Source organism: Danio rerio, chromosome 17, assembly GCF_052040795.2.
Source record: "Danio rerio strain M-AB ecotype USA chromosome 17, GRCz13ab, whole genome shotgun sequence".
Taxonomy (NCBI): Eukaryota; Metazoa; Chordata; class Actinopteri; order Cypriniformes; family Danionidae; genus Danio; species Danio rerio.
The window spans coordinates 42,167,942-42,184,000 of record NC_141037.1 but is presented as its reverse complement, the minus strand read 5'-3'; positions in this window follow the sequence as shown (position 1 = coordinate 42,184,000).

Genomic DNA, 16,059 nt, shown 5'->3' with positions numbered 1-16,059 from the left:
TGGACTTCTGACCCCAGCAAGCTACACAGGGGTCCACCTCTCTCCCTGTACTTGTGTTAGAGGCCCTAGGGTACTCCCTTGCCCTCCTCCTATGGGCTTCAGACCTCAGCAAGCTACACAGGGGTCCACCTCTCTCCCTGGACTTGCAATAGAGGCCCCAGGGTGCCCCCTGGCACTCCACCTAGGGGCCTATGACCCCAGCAAGCTACCCAGGGGTCGACAACTCTCCCTAGACTTGCAGTGGAGGCCCAAGGGTGCCCCCTGGCCCTCCAGCTAAGGTCCTGAGACCCTTGGAATCTACCAAGGGGTCCACAACTATCCCTGGACTTGCACTAGAGTACCCAGGGTGCCCACTGGCCGTCCACCTAAGGGCCTATTACCCCAGCTAGCTACCCAGGGGTCCACCTCTCTCCCTGGACTTGCAGTAGAGGCCCTAGGGTACCCCCTGGCCCTCCACCAAGGGGCTTTATTCCACAGCAAGCTACCCAGGGGTCCACCTCTCTCCCTGGACTTGCAGGATAGGCCCCAGGGTGCCCCCTGACCCTCCACCTAGTTGCCTAAGACCTTAGGAATCTACCAAGGAGTCCAAAACTATCCCTGGACTTGCACTAGAGGCCCCAGGGTGCCCCCTGGCCCTCCACCTAAGGGCCTCTGACCCCAGCAAGCTACCCAGGGGTCCAAAACTCTCCCTGGACTTGCAGTAGAGGCCCCAGGGTGCCCCTTGGCCCTCCACTTAGGGGCCTCTGACATCAGTAAGCTACCCAGGGGTCCTTCTCTCTCCCTGGACTTTCAGTATAGGCCCCAGGGTGCCCCCTGGCCCTCCACCTAGGGGCTTCGTACCCCAGCAAGCTACCCAGGGGTCCACCTCTCTCCCTGGATCTGCAGGATAGGTCCCAGGGTGCCCCATGGCCCTCCACCTAGGGGCCTCTGACCTCTGAAATCTACCCAAGAGTCCACCTCTCTTCCTGGACTTGCAGTAGAGGCCCCAGGGTGCCCCCTGGCCCTCCACCTAGGGGCTTCGTACCCCAGCAAGCTACCCAGGGGTCTACCTCTCTCCCTGGATCTGCAGGATAGGCCCCAGGGTGCCTCCTGGCCCTCCACCTAGGTGCCTTTGACCCCAGCAAGCTACTCAGGGGTCCACCTCTCTCCCTGGACTTGCAGTAGAGGCCCCCCTGGCCCTCCACCTATGGGCTTCAGACCTCAGCAAGCTACCCAGGGGTCCACCTCTCTCCCTGGACTTGCAGTATAGGCCCCAGGGTGCCCCCTGGCCCTCCACCTAGGGGCCTCTGACCCCAGAAAGCTACCCAGGGGTCCATCCCTCTCCCTGGAAATGCAGTAGAGGCCCCAGGATGCCCCCTGGCCATCCACCTAGGGGCTTCTGACCCCAGCAAGCTACCCAGGGGTCCACCTCTTTCCCTAGACATGCAGTAGAGGCCACAGGGTGCCCCCTGGCCCTCCACCTAGGGGCCTCTGACCCCAGCAAGCTACCCAGGGGTCCAGCTTTCGCCCTGGACTTGTAGTAGAGGCCCCAGGGTACCCCCTGGCCCTACACCTAGGGGCTTTATTCCACAGCAAGCACCCAGTGGTCCACCTCTCTCCCTGGACTTGCAGGATAGGCCCCAGGGTGCCCCCTAGCCCTCCACCTAGTTGCCTCAGACCCTAGGAATCTACCAAGGAGTCCACAACTATCCCTGGACTTGCACTAGAGGCCCCAGGGTGCCCCTTGGCCCTCCACCTAAGGGCCTCTGACCCCAGCTCGCTACCCAGGGGTCCACCTCTCTCCCTGTACTTGCAGTAGAGGCCCCAGGGTGCCCCTTGGCCCTCCACCTAGGGGCCTCTGACCCCAGCAAGCTACCCAGGGGTCCAAAACTCTCCCTGGACTTGCAGTAGAGGCCCCAGGGTGCCCCTTGGCCCTCCACTTAGGGGCCTCTGACATCAGTAAGCTACCCAGGGGTCCACATCTCTCCCTGGACTTGCAGTATAGGCCCCAGGGTGCCCCCTGGCCCTCCACCTAGGGGCTTCGTACTCCAGCAAGCTACCCAGGGGTCCACCTCTTTCCCTGGATCTGCAGGATAGGCCCCAGGGTGCCCCATGGCCCTCCACCTAGGGGCCTCTGACCTCAGGAAGCTACCTAGGAGTCCACCTCTCTCCCTGGACTTGCAGTATAGGCACCAGGGTGCCCCCTGGCCCTCCACTTATACACCTCTGACCCCTGAAAGCTACCCAAGAGTCCACCTCTCTTCCTGGACTTGCAGTAGAAGCCCCAGGGTGCCCCCTGGCACTCCACCTTTTGGCCTCTGACCCCAGCAAGCTACCAATGGGTCCACAACTCTCCCTTGACTTGCAGTAGAGGCCCCAGGGTGCCTCCTGGCCCTCCACCTAGGGGCCTTTGACCCCAGCAAGCTACCCAGGGGTCCACCTCTCTCCCTGGACTTGCAGTAGAGGCTCCTCTGGCCCTCCACCTATGGGCTTCAGACATCAGCAAGCTACCCAGGGGTCCACCTCTCTCCCTGGACTTGCAGTATAGGCCCCTGGGTGCCCCCTGGCTCTCCACCTAGGGGCCTCTGACCCCAGAAAGCTACCCAGGGGTTCATCACTCTCCCTGGAAATGCAGTAGAGGCCCCAGGATGCCCCCTGGCCATCCACCTAGGGGCTTCTGACCCCAGCAAGCTACCCAGGGGTCCACCTCTTTCCCTAGACATGCAGTAGAGGCCCCAGGGTGCCCCCTGGCCCTCCACCTAGGGGCCTCTGACCCCAGCAAGCTACCCAGGGGTCCAGCTTTCTCCCTGGACTTGTAGTAGAGGCCCCAGGGTGCCCCCTGGCCCTCCACCTAGCGGCCTCTGACCCGAGCAAGCTACCAAGGGGTCCAAAACTCTCCCTGGACTTGCAGTAGAGGCCCCAGGGTGCCCCCTTAGCCCTCCACCTAGGGTCCTCAGACCCTAGGAATCTAACAAGGGGTTCACAACTATCCCTGGACCTGCACTAGAGGCCCCAGGGTGCCCCCTGGCCCTCCACCTAAGGGCCTCTGACCCCAGCTAGCTACCCAGGGGTCCACCTCTCTCCCTGGACTTGCAGTAGAGGCCCCAGGGTGCCCCTTGGCCCTCCACCTAGGGGCCTCTGACCCCAGCAAGCTACCCAGGGGTCCAAAACTCTCCCTGGACTTGTAGTAGAGGCCCCAGGGTGCCCCTTGGCCCTCCACCTAGGGGCCTCTGACATCAGCAAGCTACCCAGGGGTCCACATCTCTCCCTGGACGTGCAGTATAAGCCCCAGGGTGCCCCCTGGCCCTCCACCTAGGGGCTTAGGACCCTAGAAAGCTACCCACGGGTCCACCTCTCTCCCTGGACTTGCAGTAGAGGCCCCAGGGTGCCCCCTGGCCCTCCACCTAGGGGCCTAAGACCCCAGCAAGCTACACAGGGGTCCAATTATCTCCCTGGACTGGCAGTATAGGCCCCAGGGTGCCCCCTGGCCCTCCACCTAGGGGCTTCTGACCCCAGCAAGCTACCCAGGGGTCCACAACTCTCCCTGGACTTTCAGTAGATGCCCTAGGGTGCCCCCTGGCCCTCCACCTAGGGGCATTTGACCCCAGAGAGCTAATCAGGGGTCCACCTTTCTCCCTGGACTTGAAGTAGAGGCCCCAGGGTGCCCACTGGCCCTCCACCTAGGGGCCTAAGACCCCAGCAAGCTACCCAGGGGTCCACAACTCTCCCTGGACTTGCAGTAGAGGCCCCAGGGTGCCCCTTGGCCCTCCACCCAGGGGCCTCTGACCCCAGCAAGCTACCCAGGGGTCCACCTCTCTCCCTGGACTTGCAGTAGAGGCCCCAGGGTGCCCCTTGGCCCTCCACCTAGGGGCCTCTGACATCAGCAAGCTACGCAGGGGTCCACCTCTCTCTCTGGACTTGCAGTATAGGCCCCAGTGTGCCCCCTGGCCCACCACCTAGGGGCCTAAGATCCCAGCAAGCTACCCAGGGGTCCACCTCTCTCCCTGGACTTGCAGTAGAGGCCCCAGGGTGCCCCTTGGCCCTCCACCTAGGGGCCTCTGTCATCAGCAAGCTACTCAGGGGTCCACCTCTCTCCCTGGACTTGCAGTATAGGCCCCAGTGTGCCCCCTGGCCCACCACCTAGGGGCCTAAGATCCCAGCAAGCTACCCAGGGGTCTACCTCTCTCCCTTGACTTGAAGTATAGGCCCCAGGGTGCCCCCTGGTCCTCCACCTAGGGGCCTAGGACCCCAGCAAGCTACCCAGGGGTCCACCTCTCTCCCTGGACTTGCAGTACATGCCCCAGGGTAACCCCTGGCCCTCCACCTAGGGGCCTAAGATCCCAGCAAGCTACCCAGGGGTCCACCTCTCTCCCTGGACTTGCAGTAGAGGCCCCAGGGTGCCCCTTGGCCCTCCACCTAGGGGCCTCTGTCATCAGCAAGCTACTCAGGGGTCCACCTCTCTCCCTGGACTTGCAGTATAGGCCCCAGTGTGCCCCCTGGCCCACCACCTAGGGGCCTAAGATCCCAGCAAGCTACCCAGGGGTCCACCTCTCTCCCTTGACTTGAAGTATAGGCCCCAGGGTGCCCCCTGGTCCTCCACCTAGGGGCCTAGGACCCCAGCAAGCTACCCAGGGGTCCACCTCTCTCCCTGGACTTGCAGTACATGCCCCAGGGTAACCCCTGGCCCTCCACCTAGGGGCCTAAGACCCCAGCAAGCTACACAGGGGTCCAATTATCTCCCTGGACTGGCAGTATAGGCCCCAGGGTGCCCCCTGGCCCTCCACCTAGGGGCTTCTGACCCCAGCAAGCTACTCGGGGGTCCACCTCTCTCAATGGACTTGCAGTAGAGTCCCCAGGAAGCCCCCTTGCCCTCCACCTAGGGGCCTCTGACCCCAGTAAGCTACCCAGGGGCCTACCTCTTTCCCAGGACTTGCAGTAGAGGACCCAGGGTGCCCGCTGGCCCTCCACCAAGGGGCCTCTGACCCCAGCAAGCTACCCAGGGGTCGACAACTCTCCCTAGACTTGCAGTGGAGGCAAAAGGGTAACCCCTGGCCCTCCACCTAGGGTCCTCAGACCCTTGGAATCTACCAAGGGGTCCACATCTATCTCTGGACTTGCAGTAAAGGCCCCATGGTGCCCCCCTGGCCCTCCACCTAGGGGCCTAGGACCCCAGCAAGCTACCCAGAGGTCCACCTCTCTCCTTGGACTTGCAGTAGAGGCACCAGGGTGCCCCCTGGCCCTCAACCTAGGGGCCTCTGACCCCAGCAAATTACCCAGGGGTCCGCCTCTCTCCCTGGACTTGCAGTAGAGGCCCTAGGGTACCTCCTGGCCCTACACCTAGGGGCCTCTGACACCAGCAAGCTACCCAGGGGTCCACATTTCTCCCTGGCCTTGCAGTATAGGCCCCAGGGTGCCCGCTGGCCCTCCACCTAGGGGCATAAGACCCCAGCAAGCTACCCAGGGGTCCACAACTCTCTCTGGACTTGCAGAAGAGGCCCCAGGGTGCCCCTTGGCCCTCCACCTTGGGGCCTCTGACCCCAGCAAGCTACCCAGGGGTCCACCTCTCTCCCTGGACTTGCAGTAGAGGCCCCAGGGTGCCCCCTGGCCCTCCACCTTGGGGCCTAAGATCCCAGCAAGCTACCCAGTGGTCCACCTCTCTCCCTTAACTTGAAGTATAAGCCCCAGGGTGCCCTCTGGCCCTCCACCTAGGGGCCTAGGACCCCAGCAAGCTACCCAGGGGTCCACCTCTCTCCCTGGACTTGCAGTAGAGGACCCAGGGTGCCCCCTGGCCCTCCACCTCGGGGCCTAAGACCCCAGCAAGCTACCCAGGGGTCCAATTATCTCCCTGGACTGGCAGTATAGGCCCCAGGGTACCCCCTGGCCCTCCACCTAGGGGCTTCTGACCCCAGCAAGCTACCCAGGGGTACACAACTCTCTCTGGACTTTCTGTAGAGGCCCCAGGTTGCCCCCTGGCCCTCCACCTAAGGGCCTCTGACCCCAGCAAGCTACACAGGGGTCCACCTCTCTCCATGGATTTGCGTTAGAAGCCCTAGGGTTCCCCCTTGCCCTCCACCTATGGGCTTCAGACCTCATCAAGCTACCCAGGGATCCACCTCTTTTCCTTGACTTGCAGTATAGGCCCCAGGGTGCCCCCTGGCCCTCCACCTAGGGGCCTCTGACCCCAGCAAGCTACCAAGGGGTCCACAACTCTCCCTGGACTTGCGTTAAAGGCCCCAGGGTGCCCCTGGCATTACTCCTAGGGGCCTACGACCCCAGCAAGCTACCCAGGGGTCCACCTCTCTCAATGGACTTGCTGTAGAGTCCCAAGGAAGCCCCCTTGCCCTCCACCTAGGGGCCTCTGACCCCAGCAAGCTACCCAGAGGCCTACCTCTCTCCTTGGACTTGCAGTAGAGAACCCAGGGTGCGGGCTGGCCCTCCACCAAGGGGCCTCTGACCCCAGCAAGCTACCCAGGGGTGCACAACTCTCCCTAGACTTGCAGTGGAGGCCCAAGGGTGCCCCCTGGCCCTCCACCTAGGGTCCTCAGACCCTCGGAATCTAACAAGGGGTTCACAACTATCCCTGGACTTGCACTTGAGGCCTCAGGGTGCCCACTGGCCGTCCACCTAAGGGCCTATGACCCCAGCTAGCTACCCAGGGGTCCACCTCTCTCCCTAGACTTGCAGTAGAGTCCCTAGGGTAACCCCTGGCCCTCCACCTAGGGGCCTCTGACCCCAGCAAGCTACCCAGGGGTCCGCCTCTCTCCCTGGACTTGCAGTAGAGGCCCTAGGGTACCTCCTGGCCCTACACCTAGGGGCTTCTGACCCCAGCAAGCTACCCAGGGGTCCACCTTTCTCCCTGGCCCTGCAGTAGAGGCCCCCCTGGCCCTCCACCTATGGGCTTCAGACCTCAGCAAGCTACGCAGGGGTCCACCTCTCTCCCTGGACTTGCAGTAGAGGCCGCAGGATGTTCCCTGGCCCTCCACTTAGGGGCCTCTGACCCCAGAAAGCCACCCAGGGGTCCATCACTCTCCCTGGACTTGCAGTAGAGGCCCCAGGATGCATCCTGGCCCTCCACCTAGGGGCTTCTGACCCCAGCAAGCTACCCAGGGGTCCACCTCTTTCCCTGGACGTGCAGTAGAGGCCCCAGGGTGCCCCCTGGCCCTCCACCTAGGTGCCTCTGACCCCAGCAAGCTACCCAGGGGTGCAGCTTTCTCCCTGGACTTGTAGTAGAGGCCCCAGGGTGCCCCCTGGCCCTCCACCTAGCGGCCTCTGACCCAAGCAAGCTACCCAGGGGTCCACCTCTCTCCCTGGACTTGCAGTAGAGGCCCCAGGGTGCCCCCTGGCCCTCCACCTAGGGGCCTAAGACCCCAGCAAGCTACCCAGGGGTCCAATTCTCTCCCTGGACTGGCAGTATAGACCCCAGCGTGCACCCTGGCCCTGAACCTAGGGGCCTCTGACCCCAACAAGCTACCCAGGGGTCCACAAATCTCCCTGGACTAGCAGTAGAGGCCTAAGGGTGCCCCCTGGCCCTCCACCTAAGGGCCTCTGACTCCAGCAAGCTACACATGGGTCCACCTCTCTCCCTGGACGTGCAGTAGAGGCCCTAGGGTACCCCCTGACCCTCCACCTAGGATCTTCTTACCTCAGCAAGCTACCCAGGGGTCCACCTCTCTCCGTGGACTTGCAGTAGAGAACCCTAGAAGCCCCCCGGCCCTCCACCAAGGAGCCTCTGACGCCAGCAAGCTACCCAGATGCCCATTCCTCTCCCTAGACTTGCAGTAGAGGCCCCAGGGTGCCCGCTGGCCCTCCACCTAGGGGCCTGTGACACAAGATAGCTCGCCAGGGGTCCACCTCTCTCCCTGGACTTGCAGGATAGGCCCCAGGGTGCCCCCTGGCCCTCCACGTAGTTGCCTCTGAGCCCAGCAAGCTACCCAGGGATCCACCTCTTTCCCTGGACTTGCAGTAGAGGCCCTAGGGTACCTCTTGTCCCTCCACCTTGGGGCGTCTGACCCCAGCAAGCTACCCAGTTGTCCACAACTCTCCCTGGACTTGCAGTAGAGGACCCAGGGTGCCCATTGGCCCTCCACCTAGGGGCCTAAGACCCCAGCAAGCTACCCAGGGTTCCACAACTCTCCCTGGACTTGCAGTAGAGGCCCCAGGGTGACCCTTGGCCCTCAACCTAGGGGCCTCTGATCCCAGCAAGCTACCAAGCGGTCCACCTCTCTCCCTGGCCTTGCAGTATAGGCCCAAGGGTGACCCATGGCCCTCCACCTAGGGGCCTAAGATCCCAGCAAGCTACCCAGGGGTCCACCTCTCTCCATGGACTTGCAGTAAAGGCCCCAGGGTGCCCCCCTGGCCCTCCACCTAGGGGCCTAGGACCCCAGCAAGCTAACCAGAGGTCCACCTCTCTCCCTGGACTTGCAGTAGAGACCCCTGGGTGCCCCCTGGCCCTCCACCTAGGGGCCTCTGACCCCAGCAAGCTACCCAGGGTTCCGCCTCTCTCCGTGGACTTGCAGTAGAGGCCCTAGGGTACCTCCTGGCCCTACACCTAGGGGCCTCTGACCCCAGCAAGCTACCCAGGGGTCCACCTTTCTCCCTGGCCTTGCAGTATAGGCCCCAGGGTGCCCACTGGCCCTCCACCTAGGGGCATAAGACCCCAGCAAGCTACCCAGGGGTTCACAACTCTCCCTGGACTTGCAGAAGAGAACCCAGGGTGCCCCTTGGCCCTCCACCTAGGGGCCTCTGACCCCAGCAAGCTACCCAGGGGTCCACAACTCTCCCTGGACTTGCAGTAGAGGCCCCAGGGTGCCCTTTGGCCCTCCACCTAGGGGCCTCTGACCCCAGCAAGCTACCCAGGGGTCCACATCTTTCCCTAGACTTGCAGTATAGGCCCCAGGGTGCCCCCTGGCCCTCCACCTTGGGGCCTCTGACCCCAGAAAGCTACCCAGGGGTCCATCACTCTCCCTGGACTTGCAGTAGAGGCCCCAGGAAGCATCCTGGCCGTCCACCTAGGGGCTTCGTACCCCAGCAAGCTACCCAGAGGTCCACCTCTCTCCCTGGATCTGCAGGATAGGCCCCAGGGTGGCCCGTGGCCCTCCATCTAGGGTCCTCTGACCTCATGAAGCTACCTAGGAGTCCACCTCTCTCCCTGGACTTGCAGTATAGGCCCCAGGGTGCTCCCTGGCCCTCCACCTATAGGCCTCTGACCCCTGAAAGCTACCCAGGAGTCCACCTCTCTTCCTGGACTTGCAGTAGCAGCCCCATGATGCCCCTTGGCCCTCCACCTAGGGGCCTCTGACCCCAGCAAGCTACCCAGGGGTCCAAAACTCTCCCTGGACTTGCAGTAGAGGCCCCAGGGTGCCCCCTGGCCCTCAACCTAGGGGCGTAGGACTCCAGCAAGCTACCCAGGAGTCCACCTCTCTCCCTGGACTTGCAGTAGAGGCCCCAGGGTGCCCCCTGGGCCTCCACATAGGGGCCTAAGACCCCAGCAAGCTACACAGGGGTCCAGATATCTCCCTGGACTGGCAGTATAAGTCCCAGGGTGCCCCCTGGCCCTCCACCTAGGGGCTTCTGACCCCAGCAAGATACCCAGGGGTCCACAACTCTCCCTGGACTTTCAGTAGAGGCCCCAGGGTGCCCCCTGGCCCTCCACCTTAGGGCCTCTGACCCCAGCAAGCTACAGAGGGGTCCACCTCTCTCCCTGGACTTGCGTAAGAGGCCCCAGGGTACCCCCTTGCCCTCCACCTATAGGCTTCAGACCTTATCAAGCTACCCAGGGATCCACCTCTCTCCCTGGACTTGCAGTATAGGCCCCAGGGTGCCCACTGGCCCTCCACCTAGGGGCCTCTCACCTCAGCAAGCTACCAAGGAGTCCAAAACTCTCCCTGGACTTGCAGTAGAGGCCCCAATGTGCCCCCTGGCCCTCCACCTAGGGTCCTCAGACCCTAGGAATCTACCAAGGGGTCCACAACTATCCCTGGACTTGCACTAGAAGCCCCTGGGTGCCCCCTGGCCCTTCACCTAAGGGTCTCTGACCCCAGCTAGCTACCCAGGGGTCCACCTCTCTCCCTGGACATGCAGTAGAGGCCCTAGGGTATCCCCTGGCCCTCCACCTAGGGGCTTTTTTCCCCAGCAAGCTACCCAGGGGTCCACCTCTCTCCCTGGACTTGCAGTAGAGGCAACAGGGTGCCCACTGGCCCTCCACCTAGGGGCCTCTGACCCTATCAAGCTACCCAGGGGTCCACCTCTCTCCCTGGACTTGCAGGATAATCCCAAGGGTGCCCCTTGGCCCTCCACCTAGTTGACTCTGACCCCAGCAAGCTACTCAGGGGTCCACCTCTCTCCCGTGACTTGAAGTATAGGCCCCAGGTTGCCCATTGGCCCTCCACCTAGGGGCCTAAGACCCCAGCAAGCTACCCAGGGGTCCACAACTCTCCCTGGACTTGCAGTAGAGGCCCCAGGGTGCCTCTTGACCCTCCACCTAGGGGCCTCTGACCCCAGCAAGCTACCCAGGGGTCCACATCTCTCCCTGGCCTTGCAGTATAGGCCCCAGTGTGCCCCCTGGCCCTCCACCTAGGGGCCTAAGATCCCAGCAAGCTACCCAGGGGTCCACCTCTCTCCATGGACTTGCAGTAGAGGCCCCAGGGTGCCCCCTGGCCCTCCACCTAGGGGCCTAGGACCCCAGCAAGCTACCCAGAGGTCCACCTCTCTCCCTGGACTTGCAGTAGATGCCCCAGGGTGCCCCCTGGCCCATCCACCTAGGGGCCTCTGACCCCAGCAAGCTACCCAGAGGTCCACCTCTCTCCCTGGACTTGCAGTATAGGCCTTAGGGTACCTCCTGCCCCTACACCTAGGGGCCTCTGACCCCAGCAAGCTACCCAGGGGTCCACAACTCTCCCTGGACTTGCAGTAGAGGCCCCAGGGTGCCCCCTTGCCCTCCACCCTGGGGCCTCTGACCCCAGAAAGCTACCCAGGGGTCCACCTTTCTCCCTGGACTTAAAGTGGAGGCCCCATGGTGCCCACTGGCCCTCCACCTAGGGGCCTAATACCCCAGCAAGCTACCCAGAGGTCCACAACTCTCCCTGGACTTGCAGTAGAGGCCCCAGGGTGCCCCTTGGCCCTCCACCTAGGGGCCTCTGACATCAGCAAGCTACCCAGGGGTCCACATCTCTCCCTGGACTTGCAGTATAGGCCCCAGGGTGCCCCCTGGCCCTCCACCTAGGGGCCTAAGACCCCAGCAAGCTACCCAGGGGTCCACAACTATCCCTGGACTTGCAGTAGAGGCCCCAGGGTTCCCCTTGGCCCTCCACCTAGGGGCCTCTGACCCCAGCAAGCTACCCAGGGGTCCACATCTCTCCCTGGCCTTGCAGTATAGGCCCCAGTGTGCCCCCTGGCCCTCCAGCTAGGGGCCTAAGACCCCAGCAAGCTACCCAGAGGTCCACCTCTCTCCCTGGACTTACAGTAGAGGCCCCAGGGTGCCCCCTTGCCCTCCACCTAGGGGCCTCTGACCCCAGCAAGCTACCCAGAGGTCCACCTTTCTCCCTGGACTTGAAGTAGAGGCCCCATGGTGCCCACTGGCCCTCGACCTTGGGGCCTAAGACCCCAGCAAGCTACCCAGGGGTCCACAACTCTCCCTGGAATTGCAGTAGAGGCCCCAGGGTGCCCCTTGGCCCTCCACCTAGGGGCCTCTGACCTCAGCAAGCTACCCAGTGGTCCACAACTCTCCCTGGACTTGCAGTAGAGGCCCCAGGGTGCCCCTTGGCCCTCCACCTAGGGGCATCTGACATCAGCAAGCTTCCCAGGGGTCCACATCTCTCCCTGGACTTGCAGTATAGGCCCCAGGGTGCCCCCTGGCCCTCCACCTAAGGGCCTCTGACCCCAGCAAGCTACCCAGGGGTCCAAAACTCTCCCTGGACTTGCAGTAGAGGCCCCAGGGTGCCCCTTGGCCCTCCACATAGGGGCCTAAGACCCCAGCAAGCTACACAGGGGTCCAGTTATCTCCCTGGACTGGCAGTGTAAGCCCCAGGGTGCCCCCTGGCCCTCCACCTAGGGGCTTCTGACCCCAGCAAGATACCCAGGGTTCCACAACTCTCCCTGGACTTTCAGTAGAGGCCCCAGGGTGCCCCCTGGCCCTCCACCTTAGGGCCTCTGACCCCAGCAAGCTACAGAGGGGTCCACCTCTCTCCCTGGACTTGCGTAAGAGGCCCTAGGGTACCCCCTTGCCCTCCACTAATGGGCTTCAGACCTTATCAAGCTACCCAGGGATCCACCTCTCTCCCTGGACTTGTAGTATAGGCCCCAGGGTGCCCCCTGGCCCTCCACCTAGGGGCCTCTGACCTCAGCAAGCTACCAAGGGGTCCAAAACTCTCCCTGGACTTGCAGTAGAGGCCCCAAGGTGCCCCCTGGCCCTCCACCTTGGGTCCTCAGACTCTAGGAATCTACCAATGGGTCCACAACTATCCCTGGACTTGCACTAGAAGCCCCTGGGTGCCCCCTGGCCCTTCACCATAGGGCCTCTGACCCCAGCTAGCTACCCAGGGGTCCACCTCTCTCCCTGGACTTGCAGTAGAGGCCCTAGGGTATCCCCTGGCCCTCAACCTAGGGGCTTTATTCCCCTGCAAGCTACCCAGGGGTCCACCTCTCTCCCTGGACTTGCAGTAGAGGCAACAGTGTGCCCGCTGGCCCTCCACCTTGGGGCCTCTGACCCCAGCAAGCTACCCAGGGGTCCACCTCTCTCCCTGGACTTGCAGGATAATGCCAAGGGTGCCCCTTGGCCCTCAACCTAGTTGACTCTGACCCCAGCAAGCTACTCAGGGGTCCACCTCTCTCCCTGCACTTGAAGTATAGGCCCCAGGTTGCCCATTGGCCCTCCACATAGGGGCCTAAGACCCCAGCAAGCTACCCAGGGGTCCACAACTCTCCCTGGACTTGCAGTAGAGGCCCCAGGGTGCCCCTTGGCCCTCCACATAGGGGCCTCTGACCCCAGCAAACTACCCAGGGGTCCACATCTCTCCCTGGCCTTGCAGTATAGGCCCCAATGTGCCCCCTGGCCCTCCACCTAGGGGCCTAAGATCCCAGCAAGCTACCCTGGGGTCCACCTCTCTCCCTGGACTTGCAGTAGAGGCCCTAGGGTATCCCCTCACCCTCCACCTAGGGGCTTTATTCCCCAGCAAGCTACCTAGGGGTCCACCTCTCTCCCTGGACTTGCAGTAGAGGCAACAGGGTGCCCGCTGGCCCTCCACCTAGGGGCCTCTGACCTCATCAAGCTACCCAGGGATCCACCTCTTTCCCTGGACTTGCAGTATAGGCCCCAGTGTGCCCCCTTGCCCTCCACCTAGTGGCCTCTTACCCCAGGAAGCTACCCAGGGGTCCACCTCTCTCCCTGGACTTGCAATAGAGGCCCCAGGGTGCCCCCTGGCCCTCCACCTAGGGGCCTTTGACCCCAGCAAGCTACCCAGGGGTCCACCTCTCTCCCTGGACTTGCAGTAGAGGCCCTAGGGTACCCCCTGGCCCTCCACCTATGGGCTTTAGACATCAGCAAGCTACCCAGGGGTCCACCTCTCTCCCTGGACTTGCAGTATAGGCCCCAGTGTGCCCCCTGGCCCTCCACCTAGGGGCCTCTGACCCCAGAAAGCTACCCAGGGGTCCACCTCTCTCCCTGGACTTGCAGTATAGGCCCCAGGAAGCCCCCTGGCCCACCGACTATGGGCCTCTAACCCCAGCAAGCTACCCAGGGGTGCACCTCTCTCCCTGGACTTGCAGTAGAGGCCCCAAGGTGCTCCTTGGCCCTCCTTCTAGGGGCCTCTGACCCCAGCAAGCTACCCAGGAGTCCACCTCTCTTCCTGGACTTGCAGTAGAGGCCCCAGGATACCCCCTGGCCCTCCACCTAGGGGCTTCTGACCCCAGCAAGCTACCCAGGGGTCCACCTCTTTCCCTAGACGTGCAGTAGAGGCCCCACGGTGCCCCCTGGCCCTCCACCTGGGGGCTTCTGACCCCAGCAAGCTACCCAGGGGTCCAGCTTTCTCCCTGGACTTGTAGTAGAGGCCCCAGGGTGCCCCCTGGCCCTCCACCTAGCGGCCTCTGACCCCAACAAGCTACCAAGGGGTCCAAAACTTTCCCTGGACTTGCAGTAGAGGCCCCAGGGTGCCCCCTGGCCCTCCACCTAGGGGTCTAGGACCCCAGCAAGCTACCCAGGGGTTCACCTCTCTCCCTGGACTTGCAGTAGAGGCCCCAGGGTGCCCCCTGGCCCTCCACCTAGGGGCCTAAGACCCCAGCAAGCTACACAGGGGTCCAGTTATCTCCCTGGACTGGCAGTATAAGCCCCAGTGTGCCCCCTGTCCCTCCTCTTAGGGGCTTCTGACCCCAGCAAGATACCCAGGGGTCCACAACTCTCCCTGGACATTCAGTAGAGGCCCCAGGGTGCCCCTTGGCCCTCCACCTCAGGGCCTAAGACCCCAGCAAGCTACCCAGGGTTCCACAACTCTCCCTGGAGTTGCAGTAGAGGCCCCAGGGTGCCCCTTGGCCCTCCACCTAGGGGCCTCTGACCACAGCAAGCTACCAAGGGGTCCACCTCTCTCCCTGGCCTTGCAGTATAGGCCCCAGGGTGACCCCTGTCCCTCCACTTAGGGGCCTAAGATCCCAGCAAGCTACCCAGGGGTCCACCTCTCTCCCTGGACTTGCAGTAGAGGCCCCAGGGTGCCCCCCTGGCCCTCCACCCAGGGGCCTAGGACCCCAGCAAGCTACCCAGGGGTCCACCTCTCTCCCTGGACTTGCAGTAGAGGCCCCAGGGTGCCCCCCTGGCCCTCCACCTAGGGGCCTCTGACCCCAAAAAGCTACCCAGGGGTCCGCCTCTCTCCCTGGACTTGCAGTAGAGGCCCTAGGGTACCTCTTGGCCCTACACCTAGGGGCCTCTGAACCTAGCAAGCTACCCAGGGGTCCACCTTTCTCCCTGGACTTGAAGTATAAGCCCCAGGGTGCCCACTGGCCCTCCACCTAGGGGCATAAGACCCCAGCAAGCTACCCAGGGGTCCAAAACTCTCCCTGGACTATAAGTAGAGGCCCCAGGGTGCCCCTTGGCCCTCCACCTAGGGGCCTCTGACCCCAGCAAGCTACCCAGGGGTCCAAAACTCTCCCTGGACTTGCAGTAGAGGTCCCAGGGTGCCCCTTGGCCCTCCACCTAGGGGCCTCTAACCCCAGCAAGCTACCCAGGGGTCCACATCTCTCCCTTGACTTGAAGAATAGGCCCCAGTGTGCCCTCTGGCCCTCCACCTAGGGGCCTAGGACCCCAGCAAGCTACCCAGGGGTCCACCTCTCTCCCTGGACTTGCAGTAGAGGACCCAGGGTGACCCCTGGCCCTCCACCTAGGGGCCTAAGACCCCAGCAAGCTACCCAAGGATCCAATTATCTCCCTGGACAGGCAGTATAGGCCCCAGGGTGCCCCCTGGCCCTCCACCTAGAGGCTTCTGACCCCAGCAAGCTACCCAGGGGTCCACAACTCTCTCTGGACTTTCTGTAGAGGCCCCAGCGTGCCCCCTGGCCCTCCACCTAGGGGCCTCTTACCCCAGGAAGCTAACCAGGGCTCCACCTCTCTCCCTGGACTTGCAATAGAGGCCCCAGGGTGCCCCTTTGCCCTCCACCTATAGGCTTCAGACCTCATCAAGCTACCCGAGGGATCCACCTCTTTTCCTGGACTTGCAGTATAGGCCCCAGGGTACCCCCTGGCCCTCCACCTAGGGGCCTCTTACCCCAGGAAGCTAACCAGGGCTCCACCTCTCTCCCTGGACTTGCAATAGAGGCCCCAGGGTGCCCCCTGGCACTCCACCTATGGGCCTATGACCCCAGCAAGCTACCCAGGGGTCCACCTCTCTCCCTGGACTGGCTGTATAGGCCCCAGGGTGCCCCCTGGCATTACTCCTAGGGGCCTACGACCCCAGCAAGCTACCCAGGGGTCCACCTCTCTCAATGGACTTGCAGTAGAGTCCCAAGGAAGCCCCCTTGCCCTCCACCTAGGGGCCTCTGACCCCAGCAAGCTACCCAGGGGCCTACCTCTCTCCCTGGACTTGCAGTAGAGGACCCAGGGTG